General features: G+C 44.9%; 1 long non-coding RNA gene across 2 annotated transcripts in view; it reads left to right on the top strand.

The window, feature by feature from the left end:
- The window catches only part of LOC144828516 (uncharacterized), a 363,899-nt gene that overhangs the window by 335,077 nt on the left and 12,506 nt on the right, over positions 1–16,316 (top strand). Inside the window, exon 4 of one of the 2 annotated variants that reach the window (XR_013610478.1) lies at positions 9,771–9,834. The exons of the other annotated variant lie outside the window; for it this stretch is intronic. This is a non-coding gene — a long non-coding RNA (uncharacterized LOC144828516). The remainder of the gene's footprint in view (positions 1–9,770; positions 9,835–16,316) is intronic. 2 annotated transcript variants of the gene reach the window in all.

Below are 16,316 nucleotides of genomic sequence, written 5' to 3'. Positions count from 1 at the left end.
AATAATGTATCTACTTTTACCTTGTCAATATTTTGGTAGAAGATGCTGGGGTCACGATTTATCTACAGGTCGATATTTTGACAACAGTTTATGCGGTACAGCCCTCCCTTGTGATTCAACGCAGCCTACAACACTTCTTCATAGAAGTAGTAAAGATCATTCAGCTAACAGAGCATCAGTTCATGCAAGGTATTGGGTGGGAGGGAAGCAAGATCTATGTGACGTTTTTGTGACAATGTTGTCATTCCATTGAAATGTTACTGTTGGGATCTCTGGACTCTCAAGTCAGTTGATGAGAGGCTCTCTGTCGATGGGATGTATTAAATAATGCCCACCTTACTTTCCAGTGGTTTAGGTTTAGACTTTCATTACGAATCCACTTCGAGCGGCACCTCACTCTGACATGTAAGATGCATGAAGATGACAATCTTTGCAGTGCCAGGATAGGAGAAATAGACCCACTGGGCTGAGGTGGCATGATTTCACAGAATGACTAAGGAAGGAATACAGTTGCCCAGGATGAATGGCATCTGTTGGTAAAAGGAATTGCAAGACCTTTTGCCTAAGTATCGCCTAGTCCTTCATTCGCCTACTGCCCAACTGCTAAGGGGGCTCTGCGTGCGGCTCAGAGGGAATATTATGCTGGCATTAGGGTTAATATGCTGCCATTAGGGTGGCTAAGAGTGAATACTATGCAGGCAGGATTATTAGGGCCAATAACAACAGCAGGGAAATCTTTGCAATTGTTAAGAGCTTTCTTTCCCCTTGTGCCGAACAACCAACGCTGCCATCCTCCGCGCAATGGTGCGAGGATCTGTCCGCCTTTTTCGCAGATAAAATAGCTGGGATTCAGGACAGCCTGCGCACCTCCTGTCTTACCCAGAGTATTCCCGCCTTGGCTCCTTCCCCACCTCTTACCTCCACTACTCACATTTTCAGTGAACTCTCTCCACCAACTGAAGCTGATATTCTTGCTGTCTTGAAATCTATGAAGTCTGGGTCACCCACCGACCCCTGTCTAGCCCGTGTTTTAGGAGGGGTGGCGGAGGTGGTCTGGTCTGAGGTCTCCGAGATTATTAGTCTCTCCTTTTGAACTGCAACTGTTCCCGGCTGTTGGAAGCAGGCTAAACTTCTGCCGCTTCTTAAAAAATCATTCAGAAAAGGGGGTGGTGATGAACAGAGTGCCTGAATTAAGCAGACCACTCTTACCCAGTCCAAAGATCAGGGCTTGATCCATCACCGTTTTTTAGCTCACTGCACCATCCCAGCTCAGAACTTGGCTATAAGCAAATTAGTCTGTTCCTGTCCCAGTGCATGATGGGAACAGGGCAAACCAAACTACCAAGCCAATTCTTATACTGGGAAGGAAACAAGCTTCCGGGGACCGGTTTCTGCCATTTCAGGCGTCGTCAGCCCGGCTTGCTTGAATCCTGATGGTGCAATGAGCAAGGGACTCACATCTGAGTATACCCTTCCACGCTTATGGTGGACAAAATGATTCAGAAAAGGGGGTGGTGATGAACAGAGTGCCTGAATTAAGCAGACCACTCTTACCCAGTCCAAAGATCAGGGCTTGATCCATCACCGTTTTTTAGCTCACTGCACCATCCCAGCTCAGAACTTGGCTATATGCAAATTAGTCTGCTCCTGTCCCAGTGCATGATGGGAACAGGGCAAACCAAACTATCAAGCCAATTCTTATACTGGGAAGGAAACAAGCTTCCGGGGACCGGTTTCTGCCATTTCAGGCGTCGTCGGCCCGGCTTGCTTGAATCCTGATGGTGCAATGAGCAAGGGACTCACATCTGAGTATACCCTTCCACGCTTATGGTGGACAAAATGATTCAGAAAAGGGGGTGGTGATGAACAGAGTGCCTGAATTAAGCAGACCACTCTTACCCAGTCCAAAGATCAGGGCTTGATCCATCACCGTTTTTTAGCTCACTGCACCATCCCAGCTCAGAACTTGGCTATATGCAAATTAGTCTGTTCCTGTCCCAGTGCATGATGGGAACAGGGCAAACCAAACTACCAAGCCAATTCTTATACTGGGAAGGAAACAAGCTTCCGGGGACCGGTTTCTGCCATTTCAGGCGTCGTCGGCCCGGCTTGCTTGAATCCTGATGGTGCAATGAGCAAGGGACTCACATCTGAGTATACCCTTCCACGCTTATGGTGGACAAAATGATTCAGAAAAGGGGGTGGTGATGAACAGAGTGCCTGAATTAAGCAGACCACTCTTACCCAGTCCAAAGATCAGGGCTTGATCCATCACCGTTTTTTAGCTCACTGCACCATCCCAGCTCAGAACTTGGCTATATGCAAATTAGTCTGTTCCTGTCCCAGTGCATGATGGGAACAGGGCAAACCAAACTACCAAGCCAATTCTTATACTGGGAAGGAAACAAGCTTCCGGGGACCGGTTTCTGCCATTTCAGGCATCGTCGGCCCGGCTTGCTTGAATCCTGATGGTGCAATGAGCAAGGGACTCACATCTGAGTATACCCTTCCACGCTTATGGTGGACAAAATGATTCAGAAAAGGGGGTGGTGATGAACAGAGTGCCTGAATTAAGCAGACCACTCTTACCCAGTCCAAAGATCAGGGCTTGATCCATCACCGTTTTTTAGCTCACTGCACCATCCCAGCTCAGAACTTGGCTATATGCAAATTAGTCTGTTCCTGTCCCAGTGCATGATGGGAACAGGGCAAACCAAACTACCAAGCCAATTCTTATACTGGGAAGGAAACAAGCTTCCGGGGACCGGTTTCTGCCATTTCAGGCATCGTCGGCCCGGCTTGCTTTAATCCTGATGGTGCAATGAGCACTGCAATGGTCCCTTGCTCACTGCTCCATCAGGATTCAAGCAAGACGGGCCGACGAGGCTGAAATGCCAGAAACCGGTCCCCGGTAGCTTGTCTCCTTTCTGGTGAAGAATTGGCTTGGTAGTTTGGTCTGCCCTGTTCCCATGATGCACTGGGCCAGGGACAGACTAATTTGCATATAGCCAGGTTCTGAGCTGGGATGGGGCAGTGAGCTAAATAACGGTGATGGATCAAGCCCTGATCTTTGGACTGGGTAAGAGTGGTCTGCTTAATTCAGACACTCTGTTCATCACCACCCCCTTTTCTGAATCGTTTTTGGCCACTATAGGTGTGGCAGGGTATACTCAGACATGAGTCCCTTGCTCACTGCTCCATCAGGATTCAAGCAAGCCGGGCCGACGAGGCTGAAATGCCAGAAACCGGTCCCCGGTAGCTTGTCTCCTTTCTGGTGAAGAATTGGCTTGGTAGTTTGGTCTGCCCTGTTCCCATGATGCACTGGGCCAGGAACAGACTAATTTGCATATAGCCAGGTTCTGAGCTGGGATGGGGCAGTGAGCTAAATAACGGTGATGGATCAAGCCCTGATCTTTGGACTGGGTAAGAGTGGTCTGCTTAATTCAGACACTCTGTTCATCACCACCCCCTTTTCTGAATCGTTTTTGGCCACTATAGGTGTGGCAGGGTATACTCAGACATGAGTCCCTTGCTCACTGCTCCATCAGGATTCAAGCAAGCCGGGCCGACGAGGCTGAAATGCCAGAAACCGGTCCCCGGTAGCTTGTCTCCTTTCTGGTGAAGAATTGGCTTGGTAGTTTGGTCTGCCCTGTTCCCATGATGCACTGGGCCAGGGACAGACTAATTTGCATATAGCCAGGTTCTGAGCTGGGATGGGGCAGTGAGCTAAATAACGGTGATGGATCAAGCCCTGATCTTTGGACTGGGTAAGAGTGGTCTGCTTAATTCAGACACTCTGTTCATCACCACCCCCTTTTCTGAATCGTTTTTGGCCACTATAGGTGTGGCAGGGTATACTCAGACATGAGTCCCTTGCTCACTGCTCCATCAGGATTCAAGCAAGCCGGGCCGACGAGGCTGAAATGCCAGAAACCGGTCCCCGGTAGCTTGTCTCCTTTCTGGTGAAGAATTGGCTTGGTAGTTTGGTCTGCCCTGTTCCCATGATGCACTGGGCCAGGGACAGACTAATTTGCATATAGCCATGTTCTGAGCTGGGATGGGGCAGTGAGCTAAATAACGGTGATGGATCAAGCCCTGATCTTTGGACTGGGTAAGAGTGGTCTGCTTAATTCAGACACTCTGTTCATCACCACCCCCTTTTCTGAATCGTTTTTGGCCACTATAGGTGTGCCAGGGTATACTCAGACATGAGTCCCTTGCTCACTGCTCCATCAGGATTCAAGCAAGCCGGGCCGACGAGGCTGAAATGCCAGAAACCGGTCCCCGGTAGCTTGTCTCCTTTCTGGTGAAGAATTGGCTTGGTAGTTTGGTCTGCCCTGTTCCCATGATGCACTGGGCCAGGGACAGACTAATTTGCATATAGCCAGGTTCTGAGCTGGGATGGGGCAGTGAGCTAAATAACGGTGATGGATCAAGCCCTGATCTTTGGACTGGGTAAGAGTGGTCTGCTTAATTCAGACACTCTGTTCATCACCACCCCCTTTTCTGAATCGTTTTTGGCCACTATAGGTGTGGCAGGGTATACTCAGACATGAGTCCCTTGTTCACTGTTCCATCAGGATTCAAGCAAGCCGGGCCGACGAGGCGGAAATGCCAGAAACCGGTCCCCGGTAGCTTGTCTCCTTTCTGGTGAAGAATTGGCTTGGTAGTTTGGTCTGCCCTGTTCCCATGATGCACTGGGCCAGGGACAGACTAATTTGCATATAGCCAGGTTCTGAGCTGGGATGGGGCAGTGAGCTAAATAACGGTGATGGATCAAGCCCTGATCTTTGGACTGGGTAAGAGTGGTCTGCTTAATTCAGACACTCTGTTCATCACCACCCCCTTTTCTGAATCGCTTCTTAAAAAATCAGCACTGAAGCAGCCCTGGTTGAAATGTCTGAGGCCATCAGGGAGTACCTGGACGCCGGCGTGTGAGCGGCTCTGATATTGTTAGACCTCTCTGCCGCTTTCGACCCGGTACCCCATCAACTTCTTTTCACTCGGTTGTCATCCATTGGCATCACTGGTTCTGCCTTAGAATAATTGACTTCGTTTCTGGACAACCGGACTCAGCGGGTGTGGCTGCCTTCCAATTTGTCCTCGGCCAAGCTACTTTCCACCGGGGTGCCACAGGGTCTACTTTAAGCCCACTGCTGTTTAATATCTACCTGACCCCCCTTATTTTCTTGGCCGAAGAACTGGGCGCTAAAATAATAGCCTATGCAGACGATACGCAGCTGCTCTTCACTTGGCCGGGTACTGATCTGGACACTTCATCTGTCCTTTGGTACTCTTAAAGCTCTTTGTAGATTTTTCCCCTGCTTCCGAGGATGGCCAAAGAAACAGTGGCGAGGGTCCTTATTCTTTCCAGCCTAGACTATGCCAATGCCTTGTTCATTGGCATTACCTGACCAACCGCCTTCAGATCATACAGAACGCGGTGACTAGACTTCTCTTTAACGTCTCGCGGAAGTCTAGCGTCTGGCAACATCTGCGAAGCTTGCATTGGCTCCCAGTAGCACAACGGGTTATGTTCAAAACCCTCATTTTTGCTCATAGAGCCATCCATGAGTCACTGTACTTGAGGAAACGTTTCTCCCTGTACATACCTAACCGTCCCCTCCGGTCAAGCACTCAATACCTTCTGGCTGTTCCACGCATCAAACGTACACGTCTTGGTGGGCATTCAATTGCCGTGAAAGCAGCTGTAGCCTGGAACACCCTTCCCCGAAGCTACGCGCCACTCAGAATTTCAATCTTTTTAAAAAAGCACTCAAAACCCATCGTTTTAAAATGACGGTCTATTTCTTCAAGCCCATCTGTTCACTGCTTATCTGCATCTTTATGCGCCAGGATACTCATGAGTAATTGAGCGCGCTATAAAACCACCCATAACATAACATAACGTAACATGGATGGCGGCGTGTTGAGGTCAGTCGCGTACCATTCTGTGATTGCCTATAAAGAATGTATTTAAAAAAAAATGCAATTAGTTTTTCTTAAAGAAAACAGTATGCATTTAAAAAACAGCTGTGGCCTCTTTAGTACATATCCCAGTGTAATCACAGCACATATTGGAAATGAGAATGTTTTGATCCTTCGAGTGTACAGACTTAAGGCCACAAATATATCAACATTGCAATTATTACATAAATTATACTAAAGACACAAGGAGAACCAACATTATCTATTTTTCATTACAAAAATACGTTTTTCTTAATAATCAATTAATTAGCACAAAAAGTCATTCCCTACTAAAATAACACCCCATTTATACTCATTCATTCATCTTCATTCATACAACATGTGACTAGCACTCAATAAAAAATTAAAATGTTCTTTGTTTCTAATGGTACAGTAATGACAATCAGCTACTAATAATTATGGAGAAACAGTGTGGCACAACACTTGGTAGACTGTTGTATTCGACACGCGTTTCGGCACAGAAGGTGCCTTCGTCAGGAAAAGGGGCCAGTATTTGTCAAGGATAGTTTCTTGTATCTCGCAATGGGATGATGAAGTAGTAACTGTTACTGTTGAGAGCTGTGAGGCATTGGTTGCATCCTAGCCAAGGATGAAAATAAACTCGAAATTAGTCTCCAATATACATCAGTATTTCTACCTACAACCCTGGGTTGTAATGCATCTAGAGTTCATTTTGATAGATTTTATCCTTTTATTTTGATTTCAATATATTAATCCGCTAATGCATGGATTTATTTGTTTTATAACATCTGATTCCGGATAGAGAGTCCTCCGCACAACACGATCTCCGCGTAAAGACTGCCATCCTATTAGCAGGGGCCCTCTGTATTTACAATATAATGTTTTGATCCTTGACAGTTTTCTTAGAATAGTTTTGGGTCAAAGGGAAACAAGTGTGTACTCTGGTGGATGGGATTCTTTCAGTGTGGTGAGGGATTTTAGATGGGAGACACATTAATTTTCCCAAAGCCATCAACGGTCATTTTTATTTGTATTCATAGCCATGATATTTATGTATATTGTTTGTGTGTACATAAAACTGTGGTCAGTGCTCAATTGATCACACAGTGAAGAACATTTAGGAAACCATCAAGTTGTGTATAAGCAAGAAGACGGCAATGACACAGTCATAACATTGGATTGCTGGGTGTTCATTGAAAGTCCTTTGCATAAATCCAGCAAAATTGATTGATATTAAAAATATAGTGCAATTGTCAAGAGAGTCAATGGCGTTTTGACCCAAGCACAGTTAAGGGGTCATCACCAGGACTTAAATATTCAAGAGCAGAGCAATATTTCTTACGTGCAACACATGGAATTTGCCATGGATAATTCATGATCTCGTTTCTTGGGATAAATTGATGGAGCCACGATATTCCAGAGTGACCTGTTGATGGCTTTCACAAAAAGGCAGTTGTCTTTCCGAAATAGTCAAATAATCACTGCCAAATGTGGAGAGAAAAACTCCTCACCATGAGAACAGATAACTGCAGCCGGGGTTGATTAATACCCATTGTGTCTTATCGGGTCGATTGCCTGTAGTTCCAGGTGGTTTGAAGGCTGCCCCTTTCATATCTTTATCGAAATAACTGGTCTGAACATGAGAAATTGGCACACACATGGCATCATCCAACTGGCATGAACATGAAGAAATAGGACAGTCAACATGTTGTCTTCATAATGTTACACCTCTTTGCAGAGTGGAAATAATCAAATTACATTCATGGCTGACTTTCTTTCACCTGTCTCTGGATTTATTTGTGCTCTAATTGATGGAAAGATTACTGTGGGAAAGTGATTAGCATCTTTTAAAACAAATAATCATTCACAGCTTGTTCTTTAAGAAAGGTAACCAAATGGATAGAAATATAAGACTTATATTTTACTGACCACAGCCCACATCATCATATTTGATTTCAAAACATTACATATTTCTGGCTGTGACTGCTACCTGTGAGCTGAAGTTCAAGAACCAGATCTTGATTCATGGTTGCTTTAATGGAGGGTGATTTTATCTGTTGTTTTGGCGTCACTCTTATACACAGTTATACGCTTCTTAGGAGTGTCTAAAAATATTTTTGTTGTATAAATTACATTTGACAGTATGGGCTAGATGAACAAATATTAGGAATACCGATTTCCTAATTGTGATCGGTATTCCTAACTGATGAAACTCATTGAGGGATTCCTTGTGGGTCACAAATCAACCCACCTCTTGAATATTAATGAAGTAGGTCAGAGTTTGCAACCCATTAGGAATCACACCCATCACAGGGATGGTGGCCTACTGAGATTAAAGGAAAATGGGATGCGTTTAAAAAGAAAAAAATGAAACCTCGAATTTCTTAATGTGTAGGCAGTGGTCTGTGAGACCACTGTCTGCTCTTAAAAAATATTTTTATTTACATTCTCAATGGGGAAGGGGTTCCTTTGCGAATGAGTTACCACCACTCTTAAACTAATGGTAAAGTATTATTGTTTTGTGACCGGAATTCGGTCGCAAAACAGTATTGGTCGCAAAACAGTAATTCATACCATACCAATTCAGTATTTGGAAGGGATGCTGTAAACCCGCCCCTTCCAAATACCAAATCACAAATGCAAAAGGCAATTCGGCAACAAGTTACTGCATTACATTTTGCACCTTTGAAAAAGCATATTTCTGGTTGCAAATGGCCCAATTTGAGGAATTGGGCTGTTTGCGACAAGAAAAATGCTTTGTACATCTGGCCCCAAGTGCTTTATCCATTTCCTCATTGCCTTCCACATTGGCTATGGGGCAACAATACCCTTGGCTGCCGGTGCGTCATCTTTTGTGAAGCACCGCCGGAGCAGTGTGGTGCTCCATATTTACAAGGACATGTAAAGCCACCATGGCCCCTTTTCAAGTCAAGCGTGGTCCCTTTTCACGAAGCACTTTGCGTGAAAGGAGCGTTCCATGGGTGTGATTCTGGGTGTTCTCAGCTCAGGGATGCGTTATATTGTTGTAAATATGACGCATCCCTCTGCTTCAAAAGTAAAGGAGCATGGCACAGCCCAATGGCTTGCAGCACAGAGCTGTGTTACTTCCCAGTAAATATGGCCCTTGGTTTTTACTATCTGACGGACAAGTTTGTTACACTGTTTCTATTCAGCATGGCAGGAAATGGGAAACTCATCCTTGCGGTAGCAGATGCAAACAGACCTCCTCATAGTCATGTTCTTGGAGTGCCTGATTGAGCATTTGAGACACTGGATTCGAGTGTGGGACTTATCATAGGAGAGGTTCTCCAGACCCTAGGACTTTCCTCAAATGAGTCTCCTTGATTGTGGGATCTGTTGCTGGTCCCTTCCAGAGAAGTGAGTTCTGAAAAAGGCACAAACCCTAAAATTGGGTAGCCAAAATGGCAACAAAATTTCCTTTTTACAGATTCTTTTAATGAAAGTTTCACATTGAAGACAAAGAAAGTGATCCAACAAAAGATACATGAAGGTGAGTTGTACACTAATTGGGCTCCAGTTTCCAGGATCTTACCCATACATGCCTATGCTAGAGGCATCAGCTGCTGCACAGAGTTTATCAGCTGGCACACCTGAAAGAAGCTGCACCTGGTGCGCTATTTTCTTAAAATTGTATGAAGGTCATAGACTTTTTCTCACCACTTCAAACAAATCTATCATGAACATCTTTTAACCTTGACTTCATCATTTATATGGCATAGGCCCCTTTTATAATCGCAACGTTTGAAGCAAAAAGGTTCTTCTTTGTAGTAAATAAACCTTTTTGTTTGTATTGTCTGCAGGACGCCAAATGCCAAACAAGATTGAGAAGATCCACCACCCAATAAAGAGTTCACTTTTGTCATTGTGGGTACTTCCAAATCAAAATTGTCTAATCAGTATTTTTTGCCAACATCTAGGAAATAACTGCTTTTCAATATCTTTCCACTCCTTGTCCGGTATATTCTGGATTGAAACAAGAACATTCATGGAGTCAGGATCTTGTGAACAAAAACTTGAAAAGAAATATTTTCGATAGATTTCTGCCCCATAAGGTGCAAAATCCAAATATTCTCTTATGCATGCCCAATTAAGGTCTTGATGTTTATCTTTATTGGGTTCTTCAGAATCATAATTATTATTATTAGTTTTAATATGAGGAATTTCATTATGTTTTTAAAGAATTATATAGTACTGCATGAATAATAGTCTGGAACTTCCCAGGATATATAAGATAACAAAATAATCAATATCTTGGTCCTCTAATTCTGAGTGACATACTTTTTCTTGGCTGCCCACTTCTGTTCTGTTTCCATAACTCACCAGAAGGAAACAATCAACTTCAAACAGTACCTCTTTATATACTTCCCGCATTCCATTACCAGGGAAAGCGCACTGCCTTTTTTTCCCTATGAAGATGCAGCAGCACTATACCGACTCAGTACCAATGGCCAGTAAGAAATGTGTAGTGAATTAAAAATGAAGATCACGTCCACGTAGGTTCTTGTAATAATAGGTATTTATTCTGAATGATGGTACAAGGTGGTAAGTCAAGGATATTAAGATATAATTAAGAATATAAAAACCCCACCAGGAGCTGTCTCCTTACAGCTCAGTCCCAAGCTCCCAACTGAACTAACAGAGCTAGGAACCAAAGTTCTACTGAGTTGTCATGGGTACCAACATTCCACATGGTGACAGCAGAGGTAGAGAAAGAAAGAGGAGTAGCAGACACCACACCCCTTTTATATATTTTATAATAACAACCTAATATGTAGAATGTAAACATAGCACTGACAATATAATAACAAAGAACTTATAAAGGAAGAGTGGCAAATCTATAAACCAACATTCTACTGAGTTGTCATGGGTACCAACATTCCACATGGTGACAGCAGAGAAAGAGAAAGAAAGAGGAGTAGCAGACACTACTAAATGTTTCCCTTGAAACCCACTAAAGCTGGGCTACTGAACACTTTTTAGTACCTGAATCATTTTGGGGCCACACCGCCACCTCTGTGATATGGAACACTTAACAAAAAGCCCCATGTTGGCTGAGCCACAACACCCTGGGAGAACATTGCACCCCTCAATAATTTAAATTAACTTACCTGTAGATGGGGCCGGAAGAGTAGCCCTGTTCGCCTCAAAACGTGTCCAAACATGAATTATTGGTGTTTGGAGAAAGGCTTTTAACGAGGGCCACTGGAATGGTGCATTTCTCGTGGTTGCGGCGTTTACCGCATAATTATGAATTCATCACAATTGCTTCATAACCCATCATCTACTGCAGAATGTGCAGATTTTAACAAAAAACATGTTTGTACCTCAAACTGATCAAAAGTTACTAGAATTGTGGCAACCTGGGTTACTGTGCAGTGGAAGGCTCTGTGCAAAGGTTGACTAGTCATCTTTCAGTTGTTTATATCTGTATTTGGATGTTAAATTGGTACTAATGAGGTGAAACATTTACCCAAAGAGTATAAACATGAAAAAATAACAAAATTATAATGTAATACTTTCACAAAAGGTGCCACACATAACCCACATAATTTGCCTTTTCTTGCCGCATAATTTAGTAATTCCTGTTGCATAATTTAGTCCTCTCTGCCGCATAATTCCAGTGATTCTGGTTATAGATAAGGGGCCGGTCTGAGAGGCATAACTGGAAGAAATACTCTATGCGAGAAGCTTGGTAATCATGCCCTTATTTATTTATTTATTTTATGAAACTTATAGAGCGCACAAATGCCCAAGGGCGTCTCGGCGCTAGTAACAGTAAACTAAGACTCTAGAAGGCGACACCAAAAAACGGCTGTCACCCCAGGAAGTCGTTCTGGTTCTAAGCACGGACATCAAGAAGGCATTAGCGGACCGTAGTGGTCTATTGGGAGCATGAAATGATAGGGCATTTAAAAGAAAGCGAGGTCCTTGGTTGCGGGTTGCTTTATAAGCAATGCACAAAGCCTTGAACTTTATTCTGTTTTTTCACAGTAAGCCAATGGTAACTTTTTATTACATGGGCGATAGGCATGAACTTAGGAGTTGCTGAGAGCATTTTGGCAGCCGCATTCTGCACCGATTGCAACTTACTGTTGGGTGTTCATGAACAGCCCGTTGCAATAATCCAATGAGGACATTACAAAGGCAGTGATCAATGTTCTGCCTGAACAAGGAGGTAAGTAAGGTAAGATCTTTTTGATGATCTTAATTTTATAAAAGGAAGCAGATGCAAAGGCATTTGCATGAACAGCAAACGTGAGCTTTTCGTCCAGAATAACTCCAAGATTTTTCACCTTGGCAACTTCAAGGATGCCCTTCAGCGACGACACTAATTTAAAGTTAAGGACTGGAGCGAGGAAGGAGGCGGAGTTTGTAATCATCATTCACATGAGGCACATTCTCCACAATGAACTCTTTTGATGGCTGGGCTTTTACTGTAGCTCTTAAAGCTACATCAAAACGCTGGTTTGGCTATGGCTAGGCGATGCCTATGAATGTAATGACTTGCTCATTTCAGAAAATTCCTCCACTATTGGGTGGTAAAGGAAAGCTCAAGACTCTGCTCCATTTTCCACAGGATAGTGCAAGAAGCAATAACTTTACATTCAAGGAAAAACAAGCATTGGAAATGCAATAGGTCTCGCAGTAGGAAAGTTTGAGCTATAGGTGTTATTTTTTTGTTTTTTATTTATGTGTTGTTTTTTCTAAATAGCTAAATTAATAGCTTTCTTATTTACAAAGCCAATAGTTATAATTTTTGTAAATGTGACACCTCTAGCATTTGTAAAGCAACATTTTTTGTATTAACGGGACTTATATGTGACTTATATGTATTGATATAAAAAAAATCAATGGCTTTAAAAAACAATTAATAATTAATACGTAAATAAAATGGATTTTATTTTATATTGCCAATAGCTTAAAGTTTATTAAATATATTTAGTGAAGATGCTGTTGTTGCGCTGAGTGAGGGTGAGTGAGGGTGAGGGTGAGGGTGAGTGAGGGGTTGAGGGTGAGTGAGGGTGAGGGGTTGAGGGTGAGTGAGGGTGAGTGAGTGTGAGTGAGGGTGAGTGAGGGTGAGTGAGGGTGAGTGAGGGTGAGTGGGTGAGGGGTTGAGGGGTTGAGGGGTTGAGGGTGAGTGAGGGTGAGGGTGAGGTGTTGAGGGTGAGTGAGGGTGAGGTGTTGAGGGTGAGTGAGGGTGAGGGTGAGTGAGGGTGAGGTGTTGAGGGTGAGTGAGGGTGAGGCGTTGAGGGTGAGTGAGGGTGAGTGAGAGTGAGGGTGAGTGAGGGTGAGGGGTTGAGGGTGAGTGAGGGTGAGGGGTTGAGGGTGAGTGTGGGTGAGTGTGGGTGAGTGTGGGTGAGTGAGGGTGAGGGGTTGAGGGGGAGTGTTCGAGGGTGAGGTGTTGAGGGTGAGGGGTTGAGGGTGAGGGGTTGAGGGTGAGTGAGGGTGAGGGGTTGAGGGTGAGGGTGAGTGAGGGTGAGGTGTTGAGGGTGAGTGAGGGTGAGTGGTTGAGGGTGAGTGAGGGTGAGTGAGGGTGGGTGAGGGTGGGTGAGTGAGGGTGAGGGTGAGTGAGGGTGAGGGTGAGTGAGGGTGAGGGTGAGTGAGGGTGAGGGTGGGTGAGGGTGAGTGAGGGTGAGGGTGAGTGAGGGTGAGTGTGGGTGAGTGTGGGTGAGTGAGGGTGAGTGAGGGTGAGTGTGGGTGAGTGTGGGTGAGTGAGGGTGAATGAGGGTGAGGGTGAGTGAGGGTGATGGATTGAGGGTGAGGGGTTGAGGGTGAGTGAGGGTGAGGGGTTGAGGGTGAGTGAGGGTGAGGGTGAGTGAGGGTGAGGGATTGAGGGTGAGGGGTTGAGGGTGAGTGGGGGTGAGTGAGGGTGAGGGTGAGGGGTTGAGGGTGAGGCATTGAGGGTGAGTGAGGGTGAGTGAGGATGAGGGGTTGAGGGTGGGTGAGGGTGAGTGAGGGTGAGGGTGAGTGAGGGTGAGTGAGGGTGAGGGTGAGTGAGGGTGAGTGAGGGTGAGTGAAGGTGGGTGAGGGTGAGGGGTTGAGGGTGATTGAGGGTGAGGCGTTGAGGGTGATTGAGGGTGAGGCGTTGAGGGTGAGTGAGGGTGAGTGAGGGTGAGGGGTTGAGGGTGAGTGAGGGTGAGGGGTTGAGGGTGGGTGAGGGTGAGTGAGGGTGAGTGAGGGTGAGGGGTTGAGGGTGAGTGAGGTTGAGTGAGAGTGAGGGTGAGTGAGGTGTTGAGGGTGAGGTGTTGAGGGTGAGTGAGGGTGAGTGAGGGTGAGGGGTTGAGTGAGGGTGAGGGGTTGAGGGTGAGTGAGGGTGAGTGAGGGTGAGGGGTTGAGGGTGAGTGAGGGTGAGGGGTTGAGGGTGAGTGGGGATGAGGGGTTGAGGGTGGGTGAGGGAAAAATGTGCAATAGCCAGGAAAATCAGCATAGTTACTTTAAAAATGTCATTGAAGTGTTGCACAATATACGTGTTATAAATTGCGGACTAGTGCTTTATGTTTTGATAGGACGAGAATAATCTTAGGCAAATAATTAGCATCTCAAACTCAAATGGTAAACTATTTTAAACGCGAAAGGGTCTTATCGAGGTCTATATGTAGTCATCAGTTTTCCACAACGGGCTAAAAATAATACCCGCAGATGCAACCATTACACACAAAAGAGCATATGCCTGGCTGTTGCAGTAAAGAAAAGTTATTTTTTTCGATCTTCATGTTGTAGAAGTATAAAAAGCACAAAAACAGTATACAATGGCGGCCTGCAGCCACTACAAAAAGAAGGTGTCATCACTGAATTTACCCACCCCCATTTAGAAACTGCTTGTAACGTCTAATACAACCACCATCTGGCCAGCGACTAAAGTGTCAGCGGCTACAGTACTAAAATAGATTTAAGCCACTAATTCTAGTAGCCCTAATGCCGACATTTCACTTGTGCAAAACTATCATGTATCTTTAAGGGATTTTGAAACTTTTAATGCATGTATCTTATAACATTGTATTCGGGACTGTGCATAACGCGAGCAGCTTTTAACACAATTAAGGATCTACATAAAGGGCAAGGAGAGGTTTAGAAAATCGAACACTCGGTGATACTATGTCCTGATGGTGCTTAAGCCAGAAGTAGTATCCTAAACGTGAACCGTATGTGCGAGGTCATGTTCTCAGCAACAATGTTAAACAAAGGCATGCAACAGCTTGTGTTTAGAAGTTGAACATATCGAGGGGAAAAACACCAGAACCCACACATGTGAGTCCAGGTAGGCTTTACCGGAATAGTAGAGCAGACTGTCCTTAAGAGTAGATTTTGAATGACGGAGTGGTAGGCTAAGACAGCAGGGAGGCAGGAGTGAGATGGATGCATAGAAGAGTTGAAGAGAAATTCGAAGGAGTGGAATGAGTGGTACGAGTGGTAATGGGGAGGACAAGCACACGGAGGAGAAGCTCGCAAAGAGCGGATTATTAACTAGATACGAGGGGCTGAGGACGAACGCTTCTGAGTACCACCAAAGGGTCATTAATAAAAGGATTGCACCGGACCGGATACAAGCCAGCACAACCTGGCGGGTGTCAGTATGGCAGCACGTCTGTTCTTGGGCTGACGGGGAAAGGCGCAAACTGCAAGCAACGCAGTCTTTAAACCAGACATGGGTGTGCGATAAGGGTAAGATTATTTAAACCTACCACACAAGCCAATCACCACGAGAACTACCAACGTAAACAAGAGCTAAGCCTGTGATATTGCATTCTGGCAATTCTTCAGCCCACTGAGGGTGCATGGGGAGGGGGGAGGAGGGAGGAGAAATGCGTCTCGGCCGGAGCAGGGGGCGGAGCAGGGAGAGCGGGCTTTGAAATGCACTTCACACGGCCGGCCGGTCGTGAAACACGTTTGTTTCCAAAGGGTTAATATGTAACAGGCTTCCTTCAGTAACCGGTAACACCAAAAAATAAATTATAACAGGCCGCATGAAGCAACGCCTCAGTGTTTGTTGAAAGGCTCACAATGTCTGTCGTTGCAATAGGATTTCACAGACCTGAGCTATAAGACAGAGGAAAAGTAAACATGTATTTTGCGGGTTATGTGAGCGAACTTGTGTTTTATCTTCTTTGGGCAAAATACTTTAAAACAAATACTGAGCGAAGATGTCCCTAATTGAATTGCTTTACTGCCACGACCATTTGCAAAAAGTTGATAGTAAATTGAATATTTAATAGATAATTGCGGTCTCTGCAGCTTTCACACAGTGGGCGACTTCGCAGACTCTATGATCAGTGATTAATATTGAAACTTGCCAAGGGGTCTTTTGTTAGTTTAACAGTACTTTGTCAGGAGGCGCTAGAGTTATG

This window comes from Lissotriton helveticus, chromosome 4_1 (genome assembly GCF_964261635.1).
Source record: "Lissotriton helveticus chromosome 4_1, aLisHel1.1, whole genome shotgun sequence".
In the NCBI taxonomy this organism is placed as follows: domain Eukaryota; kingdom Metazoa; phylum Chordata; class Amphibia; order Caudata; family Salamandridae; genus Lissotriton; species Lissotriton helveticus.
The sequence above is the reverse complement of the archived record's forward strand: the minus strand, read 5'-3'. Positions and strand labels throughout refer to the sequence as shown.